The 12,609-nt window shown below is 44.6% G+C and overlaps 1 long non-coding RNA gene across 1 annotated transcript in view; it reads right to left on the reverse strand.

Annotated features, from left to right (window-relative positions):
* Positions 1-2,688: 2,688 nt before the first annotated feature.
* LOC114005212 (uncharacterized) overlaps positions 2,689-12,609 on the reverse strand; it is an 18,217-nt gene continuing 8,296 nt past the window's right edge. The window contains exons 2-3 of the long non-coding RNA XR_003547089.1: positions 7,516-7,547; positions 2,689-3,446 (exon numbers count right to left, since the gene is read on the reverse strand). This is a non-coding gene — a long non-coding RNA (uncharacterized LOC114005212). The remainder of the gene's footprint in view (positions 3,447-7,515; positions 7,548-12,609) is intronic.

The raw sequence follows: 12,609 nt of genomic DNA on the forward strand, positions 1-12,609 counted from the left end.
GGAGGAGAAGGGGTTGCGGTGTGGCCATCCCCCCTGGGGGGTGATTTCTCGCTTTCTGTCTCTCTGTCTGTCTGGCAAGTGCACGCACCCTATAGCAAAAACCTCTCCAAAAAAATTTTATTTAATTGTATTTGTTATTACTATAATTATTTTTAATTGATAGTGTTCTCCCTCTTAATCAAGGAGCTTCAGCTCTATGAACTGGCTTAGTAGATCTGGCAACAGAACAAGAATCTAGGCATCTAGCAGACGTAGAATTTTTCTACTTCAATATATCACATCTATTTCATTCATAAGGAATTCCATAATCCCTCACTGCAACAGGTGGAGGTGAAACACATAGATTATTACCCTTCCCTGTACTTTATTATGTAAATTACATCCTTTTTTTTTTTTTTTTTTGGTTTTTGCTATAAGGCACTTGCCAGAGAGAGACTGAGTGAGGAATCGCCCCCCAGGGAAGTTTGGCATCCTGCAATAACTTCTCCTTCATTTTCCTCCTGGGATTTTGGGCATGCACTCACACATGCCTGGCATGATTTTCAAGCTTCTATGTCCGAGATTCACACTGCAGTCGACCATGTGGGAGTCCAGCACCATAACCATTACACCACCTGCTGGCTCCCTTTTATCCACCTTAGTTCTGACAGTTGAGTACTATCATCTGGACCCTTCAGGACCCTATCATTCTTATTGAAATCAGGGAGCCCAGTTCCACTGAAGCATCTCCCGTCGCCATCTCTGGTTGACAGAGGATATGCCACAGAGCTTTTCAATAACACTGGTGCTCCTCTCACCACCTGGGTATTTCCTTTCCCTTTTCCTTCCCTTCCCTTCCCTTCCCTTCCCTTCCCTTCCCTTCCCTTCCCTTCCCTTCCCTTTCCTTCCCTTCCCTTTCCTTTCCTTTCCTTTCCTCTCCTTTCCTTTCCTTTCCTTCTTTCCTTTCTTTCTTTTTGGCCAGAGGGTGTGTGTATGTTCATCAGAGAGAAAAGCAACCCCCATTGGGGCATGTTTACACCTCAATCATTTTGCTTCCAATTCTCCACCCCATCAAGGTCTTGGGTACTCGTATATGAGGCCAGCATATTTTTTAAGCTGCTGGGGTCAGGACTTGAACTGTGGTCAGCCCTTGGGACCAGCAGATGACATAACAGTTGCGTTGCTGGAAGCCCACTTACTCAACTGTAGTCCTGAACCTGGTGGTGTAGAACTCACACCAGGCACGTGTGCATGCATGCCCAAGATCCTGAGAGGAGAATAGAGAAGGGACTGTGGCATGGCCATCCCCGCTGGGGGTGATTTCTCGCTTTCTATTTCCCTGACTCTCTGTCTCTCTGTCTCTCTCTATCTCTCTCTGGCAAGCATACACACCTTACAGCAAAAATTCTCAAGAAAAAAAAAAAGTCATGAACTGTGGTCAGCCCTGTGGGATCTGGCTACCTTAAGCACTATGCTATGGTACAGGCCCACACCTGTGTGTTTCTTTCTTTTTTTTTTTTCTTTTTGGAGAAGTTTTTGCTATAGGGTGCATGTGCTCGCCAGACAGACAGAGAGAGACATAGAGACAGAAAGCAAGAAATCACCCCCCAGAGGGGATGGTCATGCCACAATCCCTTCTCCTCCATTCTCCTCTCGGGATCTTGGGCATGCACGCACACGCGCCCAGCGTGAGTTCTAAGCCACTGGGTCCGGGACGTGAACCGCGGTCAACTATGTGGGAGTCCAGCGACATAGCCACTATGCTAACTACTGGTTCCCAGGATGTAGTACTGTTTCTACTGGCAAAAAAAAAAAAAAATCAAGTCAATTTGGAAGTTAAATTTTTAAAATAATTACTTATTTAATTGTATTTATTCATGCATTTAGTTTTTATTTTGACCAGAGAGAGACAGAGAGTGAAAGTGAGAAAGCAACCCACCAGGTCCAGAACTCAAACCATGGTTGGTCATATGGGAGTGTCCAGCGTCCCAACCACCATGTCATCTAATGGTCCCCTGGAAGTTCAATTTTTCTCGGACTTAACTGTTTATGTCCAAATATTTCCATCCAATATGTTAGGGTCCTGTTCTTTTTTCAGGAGTGTCTTCAACTTAGCCTGTGTCTTGGCCAGGCTCTGCCTTTAATTGCTGCACCTCTACGACATTTATAATCAGTCCCTAAGTGTGATATTCAGGCATATCAGTCCTGCTGTTCCAGGAGAATAAAAACCACCTTAATGCTAGCATTGAGGCTCTTTGATATTCCATTGTGATCTAAGTTGTGCATTCAAGGCTTTCAATTTGTCCTCCCTTCTGTGTAAGCTCTCCAGGGTCATCAGAAACAGCCTTAGCTACATCCTACGCAATCATCATTGTCACCATGGGGACTAAAAGCTCTAGCCACTTGATTTCCCAAAGCTTTGTCCTCCAATTGCATCCTATGTCAAGCCACCATGGATGATAATTTGACTAATCACCATTCCATGCATGCCTCACATTATAAATGTCCCATTTCCCCTTAGCAAAAACGTTGTCACAGATTGCATTCTTTTTTTAAAGAATGAGTTATTTAATTCTATTTCTTTAATTTGCCCAGAGAGATACAGAAGGAGACAGAGAGAGAGGGAAGTGAAAAAGCATGCCACCAGGTCTGGGACTCAAACTGCGGTTAACCATGTGGAAGTCCGGCCCCCTAACCCCCACCCCCCCTGCCAGTCCCACACAGATTGCATTCTTTAGGAAGCAGAAGCTGAAACTGAGTTATGAGTGTAAAGAGTTTACTGGAGTGTGACAAAAAAGAGGAAGCAGTAAGATTGGTTAGGCAGTGCAGGCAGGCAAGGCAGACCCAAAATTGAATGACGTATTGATTCCTTCAAGGGATCTCACTATTGCCTCCAAGGCGGAGGAGGCCCAATGCAATTAACTTGCAACAAGGTGGCTGGCTAGTGTCCCTTCAGTCACTGGTAATATATCAGCATTGGTCTCAGCTGTTCTCTCCTTGGGCACTTTGCAGCGGCAGTAGCTTAATCAACCATGGAAACCAACCATCACAGTGGAAAATAACCGGAAGTCCATGCTGCCAGGTCCACACAGCCTCCACCCTTGCCTATGTAACTACCAGTCCATGGGCCCCTTGCACGAGTAGGGGAGCAGCCAAGGAGAAAGGATGCTGACATCCACAGGACAGCCCATCTTATCCACCTGGCTGTTGAGAATCTCCTCTGCAATAGATGTTCTTTGGCAGATGTTCATTTGAAACACAAAGATCTGCCCCTTCCAAGTGGTCCATCGACATATCTTTCCCACACATCCTTGCCACTGCTATTCCAGCATTGCTCTTTCTATGCCTCTGTCCAATGAGCCAAGACATTCGCCACTGCCAGGATTCACTGTATATCCAAATGTCAGGCGTTATTTCACTCCATACAAAGTGAATGACCAAGATTACTGTCCACTGGAATGATTTGCCTTCAGCAGATAGAAAAAGGGACAAAAGACATGTCAAGCACTTCAAAGAAGAGGAAAAATGAAAAATCAGAGAAATACAAAATAGCCTCATATTACATACACATTATGTCCACCAGATTGCCAACAATTCAGATTTCAGTGTCCAGAAATGAAGTTTTAGTGGAACACAGCCATGCTCATTCATTTACATACTGTCTATCATTTCTTTCACATTATGATAGCAGAGTTGTGTAGTTGTGACAGACTGGCCCGCAAAGACAAGAATACTTACTTCCTAGCCTTCTGCAGAAAGCTCATTAGCCCTTTTTCTCTTTTTGGTGAGGTTTTTGCTACAGGGCGCGTGCACTCACCAGAGAGACAGAGACAGAGAAACAGAAAGTGAGAAGTCACCCCCCAGGGAGGAGCAATCCCTGCTCCTCCACTCTCCTCTCGGATCTTGGGGACACACGCACACTCGCCTGGTGTGAGTTTAAGCCACCAGGTCCAGGACTCGAACCACGGTTGACTACATGGGAGTCCAGCGAAATAGCCATTATGCCAAATGCTGGTCAGTCTTTTTTTTATTATTATTATTATTATATCGTATTTTTTTAGGTTTTTGCACTCATCCGAGAGGAGAGAGACAGAAAGAGGGAAAGTATGAAATCACCCCCCACCACCACCACCACCACCAAGGAGGATGGCAATGATGCGATCCCTTCTCCTCCATTCTCCTCTCTGGATGTTGGGCATGCACACACATGCACCCAGCATGATTTTCAAGCCGCTGGGTCCAAGACTGAAACCATAGTCAGCCCTGTGGGAGTCCACTGCTTTAACAAACGTTGTACCTGCTGGCCCTAGCCCTTTTTCTAGACAGAGAAATTCAAGCAAATTTTAAGTTAAATACAGTATTTCAGCTTTTGTATCTTATTTCAAACATTCTGAAGAGCACCACAGAGGAGAGAACAGGGGAACGAGTTGACATCTTTTTTTTTTTTTTTTGCCAGAATGCATATGCATTCATCTGAGAGCAAGACAGAGACCAGACCGAGAGGGAGAGGGAGAAAGCACACCCTAATGGGACATGGTCACACCACAATTCCTTCTCCTCCACTTCTCTACGTCAGGTTGAGGTGAGCACGTGTGAGTGCACATGCCAGTGCACATGCCAAGGGGCAGGGAGATGGAAGTTTTCTTTTTTGGATTTTGAAGTAGGAGGTTTGGTACATCTTTCTACCTGGAAAAGATATCTAAGAAGAGAGCTGGGGAAATGCTGAGTAGAAAAGAAAAGCAAAGTCAGTGGATCTCAAATGTCAGTGTGCATCAGAATCCCCTGGAGGGCTTGTTAAAGCACAGACTGCTGGGCCCTACTCCCAGGGTTTCTGATTCAGTAGGGCTGTGCCGGGGCTTGATCATTTGTGTTGTTTTTTTTTTTTTTTTCGTTTCTAACAAGCTCCCAAGTGATACTGATGTTGCTGGTTGGGAGACCATATTTTGAGAACTGCTGCTCTAAGCTTAGACATGGTTCCTAAAGTGAGGTAGTCCTACATCAGAATCACCTAGATCTCTGGCCTCATGGGGCTTATGTTTAAGAAGAGAAGAGATACACTAAATAATTAAACAAATACATATATAGCATCATAAGAATAAAGCAGAACAAGGGTATGGAGAGTGATAGGGCATGCTATTTCTGATAGGTGGTAGAGACAGACATCTCTAAGAAGACAACATTGGACAGAGACCTCAATGAACGAACAGAGCAAGCTATCAATTATGATAATTCATATTAGTAGTTTAATGTGTGAGGAGGAGTATTAATAGGCAGAAGGAACAGTCAGTACAAAGACCATGAGATAGGAATGTACTTAGTATGTGTTCCTGTAAGAATTCAAAGTCAAGGGGACCAGCAGTTGGCGTAATGGCTGTGTCGCTGGACTCCCATGTAGTCAACAGCAGTTTGAGTCCGGGACCCAGTGACTTAAACTCATGCTGTGCACTTGTGCTTGCGTGCCCAAGATCCTGAGAGGAGAATGGAGGAGAAGGGATTGTGGCGTAGCCATCCCCCCTGGGGGGTGATTTCTCGCTTTCTGTCTCTCTCTCTCTCTCTCTCTCTCTCTCTCTTTCTGGTGAGTGCACATGCCCTATAGCACCTCTCAAAAAAAAAAAAAAAAAAAAGCCAAGAACTTGGATTCTTTGTTCTTTTTTTTGTTTTGTTTTGTTTTTGGTTTTTGGTTTTTTGCTATAGGGTGCATACGCTCGCACCCTTTCTGTCTGAAAGCGAGAAATCAACACCCACAGAAGATGGCCATGCCACAATCCCTTCTCCTCCATTCTCCTCTTGGGATCTTGGGCACGCACACGCATGCGCCCAGCGTGAGTTTAAGTCACCAGGTCTGGGACGCAAACTGCGGTCGACTACATGGGAGTCCAGCAACATAGCCATTACACTAACTGCTGGTCACTTCCTTTTGGTTCTTCATGTGCTTTTTTCTCTGGGGAGATAAGCTCCAGTTTATTCTTTGTCAAATAAGTTCATACAATATGTGCTGTTATGCAATTTCCATTTTCCCTTAATGATAAATCATAAGCATTCTTTCATGTCACTGCATTTAAGACCTACCTGATTGTTTATCGAGGCTGTATAGTATTTCATTGTATAAGTCTCCTAGGGATTGGGCCAGTTAGTGGAGTGGTAAGTAAAGTGGCTGTATCCCAGCTGGCCAACTGCGCAGTTCAAGTCGTATACCTGGTGACTTAAAAAACACACCAGGTGTGTGTGTGTGTGCCCAAAATCCCAAAAGTAGGGGAAAATGAAAGAGAAGGGATTCTGGTATGACCATTCCACAGGGGGGTGCTTTCTCACTTTCCTTCTCTGTCTCTGTCTCTCTCTAGCAAGCACAAAGGCCCTCTGGCAAAATTTTTTTTAATAAATGTACTAGGGATTTATTGTGGACAAAGCAATTTATTTATTAAATCTATTTTTATAGATGAACAGTGACATTGTTTCCAGTTCTTATCTGACCCCTCAATGCTTTAATGAATATGCATGTGGGAACCAGCAGTTAGCGTAATGGCTATGTCGCTGGACTCCCACGTAGTCGACCGTGGTTCGTGTCCCGGACCCGGTGGCTTAAAACTCACGCCAGGCGCGTGTGCGTGCGTGCCCAAGATCCCGAGAGGAGAATGGCGGAGAAGGGATTGCGGCGGGACCATCCCCCCTGGGGGGTGATTTCTCGCTTTCTGTCTCTATGTCTCTCTCTGTCTGTCTGGCGAGCGCACGCGCCCTACAGTGAAAATCTCTCCAAAAACAAAAAAAAAAAGAAAAAAAAAAAGAAATGAATATGCATGTATGCATGTGTGCATACTTGTTCATGTATTCCTTTATGCACTAAAAATATATTGAGCAGCTTGTTTAGTGAGTTTCTTTATTCCTCCAAAGGATGAGTCGAACGGAGATGCAGGGAGTTGGAAAAAGACACAATGCACTGATGTCATGTTGCTTATTGGCTGAGTTTAGTGGGAGCCCACAAAGCTCTTAGGCTTGCAAAGTCCATACATAGCCGTGCTTGAGGCGCTTGGAGTTAGTAACACACATGGAGAACACTCAGAGTGCTTCCTCCCTCTTGGCGCTCACAGTGCGTGGAGCTGAACCAAGCTGAGCCAAGGCCCCACCAAGCCAAGGCCATCAGGGTCCACCAGCCTGAACCAAGGCTGAGCAGAGCAGGTAGTTCTAGCAGGGCATAGCAGGGTGGGGCAAAACTGGGTGACACAGTACAGGGCAGTGCTCCTTTTATCTTAAAGGGACTGCAGACAACAGTGGCTCATTGCTGAAACCAAACTGTCACACACAACATGCACCTTATATTCGGTGGCATAAAACAGCAAAGTCATAATTACATAACAAGCATGCAAGCGCACTAAAACAAATACTGTAAGTTGTCTACCCCGTGGCCTTCAAGCATGATAAGAAGCAAGACAGAAGGTGAGGGAGCCAGACTAAACCATCCTGACTCCATTTGTAATACCTAGCTACCATGTGTCAGGTACTGCATTGTATGCTGAAAATAAAATGGTGAATGAAACATACCTGATCCTTGCTCTCATGGAATACATGACCTACTAGGGGAGAAAATTATACGATAAATATATAATTACAAACAAAGACATGCTAGCAAGTATGGCAGACACTGCCATTCAGCTGACCCCACTCTCACACCCAATCCCATTTTACTGTCTCATCCAGTTGGAATTTTAGCCAATGATACATAATGGATTTGGGTAGGCCCTTCCACACTCTCCCCCCCCAAAAAAAATGTTCTTGTCTTCAGAACCTGTGAATATGTCAGGTTACATAGCAAAGGGGAATTAAGGTTTCAAATATAACTAAGGTTGCTAATCACTTGATCTCAAAATGGGGAGATTATTACCTGAATTATTCAGGTAGGCAGAAAAGAATCCCAAGGGTCCTTATATGTGGAAGATGGGGGGCAGAAGAGTCAGGAAAAAATGTGGTGACAGAAACAGAAGTCAGAGAGATGTGACTATTGGCTGAGAAGTGAGGAGCTACCAGTCAAGGAATTTAGGCCCCCTCTAGAAGCTGGGAAAGGCAAGGAAACCCATATTCTCCTAGAGCCTCCAGAAGGAATGTAAGCCTGTGATTTTAGTCCAGCAAGATTTGTTACGGACTTCTAACATCTCGAACTGTGTATTCTTTTAAGCCAGGAAGTGTGTGGTAATTTGTTACAGCAGTCCTAGGGAACTTCTGCATGAGTGCTTTGGGAAACCTTTTGCTTTCTTGATACGGATGCTATCTCTTCCTTTTCTTGCCTTGAATGTGCAAATGTAAAAGTCATCTAGTGGCACTGAGGGAAAGGCCAAGAGAACTGCAAAGCCATCAGCCCCTGACACTGTTGAGCTGCTGCTGAACAAATGCCAGCAGTCCCTGACCTCTGATCTATGAGAAAATAAACCCATAAACCTTTTTCCCCCTATAGCGTGAATATGCTAGCTGAAGAGAGACAGAGGGGAGGAGAATGAGAAAACATCTATGGGGTGGGGGTGGGGTGGCCACTTTGCAATCTCTTCTCCTCCATTCTTCTCTCAGAATTTTGCACACGTAAGCTCATATGCCCAGAGTGATTTTCAAGGTGTTGAGTCCAGGACTCAAAACACGCAGTCAGCCATGTGAGATCCAGCACCTTACCCTCCATACCACCTAGCTGGCCCTAAACCCATATATTTAAGCCATTGTATTTATATAGATACTGTTATTTACAGACAAAAGCATCTCTGAGTGATAAGAAGGTTAAAGTACAAGGGGCTATAGAGAGATAACTGAGACCTGACCTGCTCATGAATCTTCCTTTCTTTCTTCCTTCTTTCCTTCCTTCTTTCTACCCTCCCTCCCTCTTTCTTTCCTGTTCAACATCTAATCCCGTTCTCTATTTGAGGGGAAAACCCCTAGCATGCACAGCGTTGGTGGACTGCAGTACCAAACCACCTATTTCAAAATCTAAAGGAGAAAATCTTTCATTTTCCTGCCCCTAGGAACATGCACAGGCACAAGCTCACCTCAACCAGAAAAAGAATGTAAGTTTATATGAAGAAAAAGTGAGGAGCAGCTTCAGGGCTCAGTGGTTAATGGAGCTGGATCCCACGTAGCTGACCCCACAGTTTGAATTCTAGACACAGTGGCTGGAGAAGTATGTTGAGCCCCGAATCCTAACAGGTTGGAAAAATGGAGAAGGGGCTGCAGTATTATCATGCCCTATTGGGGGGAGTGCTTTCTTTCCTCCTCCTACTCTCGTCTCTCTCTGGGAGCACACGTACCCTCTGGAAATTACAAAAAAAAAGAAAGAAAGAAAAGTAACTCCCTCCCACCACTGCAGCTGACTCTGTTGATGCGCCTCCCATTTTTCCCCTAGGCAATCATTGTTTCTTTACAGGCCACTGATTTCTTATTGCAAGCACCTGCGACTCTCTGCCCAAGAACTTTCTCTGCCCAAGAACTTTCAGGCCACAGGAGTGTGCTTAGCCAAGGTACAAGGAAGGCCAGAAGTGCTAAGGAGTTAAGGCCCATAGGACCAACCCTCAATCAATGATGGACCTGACTGGAGGGAAAATAGCCCAGTTTCTTTTGTTCCCTGAGTGGAAAACTCTGGGGCATGCTCTATTTAGTCTTCCTGAAATCCCAATGGAATTGAGTCTCAGTTGCCCACAGCACTACCCTGCTCATTAACAGATCTTGTATTGTTTTCCATTTCTTTCCTACCTTAATTCCCTCCATTGCTTCCTGGGATTACCTCCAAAATAAACCACTTTCTCTCAAACACTTATCTGAGGATTATGTTTCACCCAAAGTAAGACAGTTAATATCAGGAGTAGTCCTTTGAAGTAAACCCTCAGGATGAAATTCTGGAATTGAATCACTTAAATTCTTTTTTTTTTTTTTTGGAGAGATTTTCACTGTAGGGCGCATGCGCTCGCCAGACAGACAGAGAGAGACATTAGAGACAGAAAGCGAGAAATCACCCCCCAGGGGGGATGGTCACACCACAATCCCTCCTCCTCCATTCTCCTCTCGGGATCTTGGGCACGCACGCAAACGCGCCCGGCGTGAGTTTTAAGCCACCGGGTCTGGGACGCGAACCGCGGTCTACTACGTGGGAATCCAGTGACATAGCCATTACGCTAACTGCTGGTTCCCACTTAAATTCTTGAAAAGAAAAATGTCACTGACTGATAGTAAGCAGGGTGGTGCCAATCCCCAGTATGTTTTCACATCATAATTTCTGAGATTGGGATGGGGTATAAGTGGAGGAAAGCTGGCCAGCCCTATGACCTCCCTAATGATTAAGGGAGATAGATCCCACATAGTCAACCACGCTTTCAATCCTGACCCCCATGGCTTGAAAAACATGCCAGGTGCATGTACATGCATGCCCCAAATCTGGACAGGATGGTGAAATGGAGAAGAGATTGCAGAGACCACACCCCGTTGGGAATGCTTTCTCTTTCTGGCAAAGCCACAAGTGTGCCCTATGGCAATTTTTTAAAAAATGGAGGCAGAGACAGCAGATGATGTGGAGGTTGAGGCAGCTGGATCCAAAAGGGCCAACTTCGTAGTTCCAGTCCAGGACCCAGCAGTTTGAAAATCATACCCACCCTATGTGCATTCATGTCCAAGATCCTTAGAAGAGAACAGGGGAGAAGAGACTGTAGTGTGGCCATCCCTCCTGAGGGTGATTTCTCACTTGCAAAACAAAACAAAACAAAAACAAGAGGAAGAAAAGCCTATGTGATAGCTCTAGCTTTTGAGACATTTTAAGATTCATGGAATTGGCTTCCTATTGTTAATGACCATAGAAGCCCTAAAGGAAGAAAATGCTAAGTTTGGCCAGCCAACTATTAAGTCAAGGAACATTGTGAAAATAAAGGTCTTCATAAAAAAAACTTTTATCTTTTTAAAAAATCTCTTTTGGAAGAAAGAACTCTAAACTAAAAATCAAATTCTAGATTGTAAGAGTGGTAGAGTTACATAGAAGAATGATGTTTGTCTTCCAGAAGATCTGCCCCCACCTCAGTGCACTTCTAGTATAGACGAATAATGAGGGACAATTCCTAGCATGGCCCAAGAAGGAAAATACAATTTCTACTCTGAGAGAAAAGAGACTGTTCTCTGAATAGTTGCAGGACTTGTGAATCTGGATTTGCAGGAAAGAGGAGAATAAACTGGGAATGGATCTTGAGATTGCTAGACCAGCAAGCAATACAGAGCTGAATTATAGGAGAGTTTATAGATATTGGAACACTCTCCCATGACTCAGGATTGAACATCCTGGTAAGAACCCCTGGAGCCAGTCCTAGTATGCTGCTGTAAACTTGAAACTTGGATACGAGGACTCTATACAATAAATTAAGGAGAGTTGTTGGAAGTGCTTTGGCCGAGAAAGGGGTCAAAAGGTTCACAGAAATGGGTAAATTAGAATGGCTCTATTATGTAAAACCAGAAAACACAGCAGTTGACAAAGTCCCCTGGGAGGGCCCGCGAGGACAACTATTTTGTTAAGACAATGAAGATAATGTTACTGGCAGTGCTGAAAAATTCTACTGGTGGCAGTCTTCTATGGGTCAGGATTCGTGATGGGGGAGACTGCTGTGCAATTAGGCTCCTTGGTCTTGATGGGGATGACAGGAATCTAAAGTAGCAGAGGCCAAGTTTTAACAGTGAACTCAGAGTCAAGGTGAGTATAATAACCACGATGGACAGCAAGTCTAGAATAGTTAAGCTGGAACTCTGACCTGCAGGACTCTGTAGAGATGGATAATAAACGATGGCATCCCTAGGAACAAGATAAATGAGAAGCTGTATTGATTTGCTAGAGCTGCTATAGCAAAATACCACAGACGTAACCTAAACAACAGAAATTTATTTCTCACAGTTGTAGAGGGGAGGTGCCAAGATCAAGGTATCAGTGGGTTTGGTTTCTTCTGAGGCCTCTCTCCCTAGCTAAGAGATGGTCACCCCTTGTACTGTGCATTGTGTTTTTTGTTTTTGTTTTGTTTATTTGTTTGTTTTAAATGACTTTTGCTATAGGGCACATGCGTTAGCCAGAAAGACAAAGAGGGACAGAGAGACAGAAAGTGAGAAATCACCCCTCCCAAGGGGGATGGCCAAGCTGCAATCCCTTCTCCTTCATTCTCCTCTCGGGATCTTGGGAACGCATGCACATGCGCCTGGTGTGAGTTTAAGTCACTGGGTCCTGGACTCGAACCACAGTCAACTACATGGAAGTCCAGCGACAAAGCCATTATGGAACCTTCTGGTCCCATGTGCATTGTGTTCTAATCGCCTCTTCTTATTTTACCTTATTTTATCTTAATTACCTCTTTAAAGACTCTGTCTCCTAATACAATCACATTCTGAGGTACAGGATGTTATAACTTCAACATATGAATTTGGGTACATGGGAGATACAATTTGGCCCTATATAATAAAAGCCAACAGTGGTGTTCTTTATAACAACAACAACAACAACAACAAAAATCAAGGGGTGTTAAAGACGTATGGTGGGGCCGGCAAGTGGCATGGTGGTTAAAGGTGCTGGACTCCCACATGGTCGACCACGGTTCAAGTCTCGGACCTGGTGGCTTGCTTTCTCACTTCCTCTCTCTCTCTCTC

The sequence above is a fragment of the Tupaia chinensis genome, unplaced genomic scaffold, assembly GCF_000334495.1.
Source record: "Tupaia chinensis unplaced genomic scaffold, TupChi_1.0 Scaffold143572_1, whole genome shotgun sequence".
NCBI lineage: Eukaryota > Metazoa > Chordata > Mammalia > Scandentia > Tupaiidae > Tupaia > Tupaia belangeri.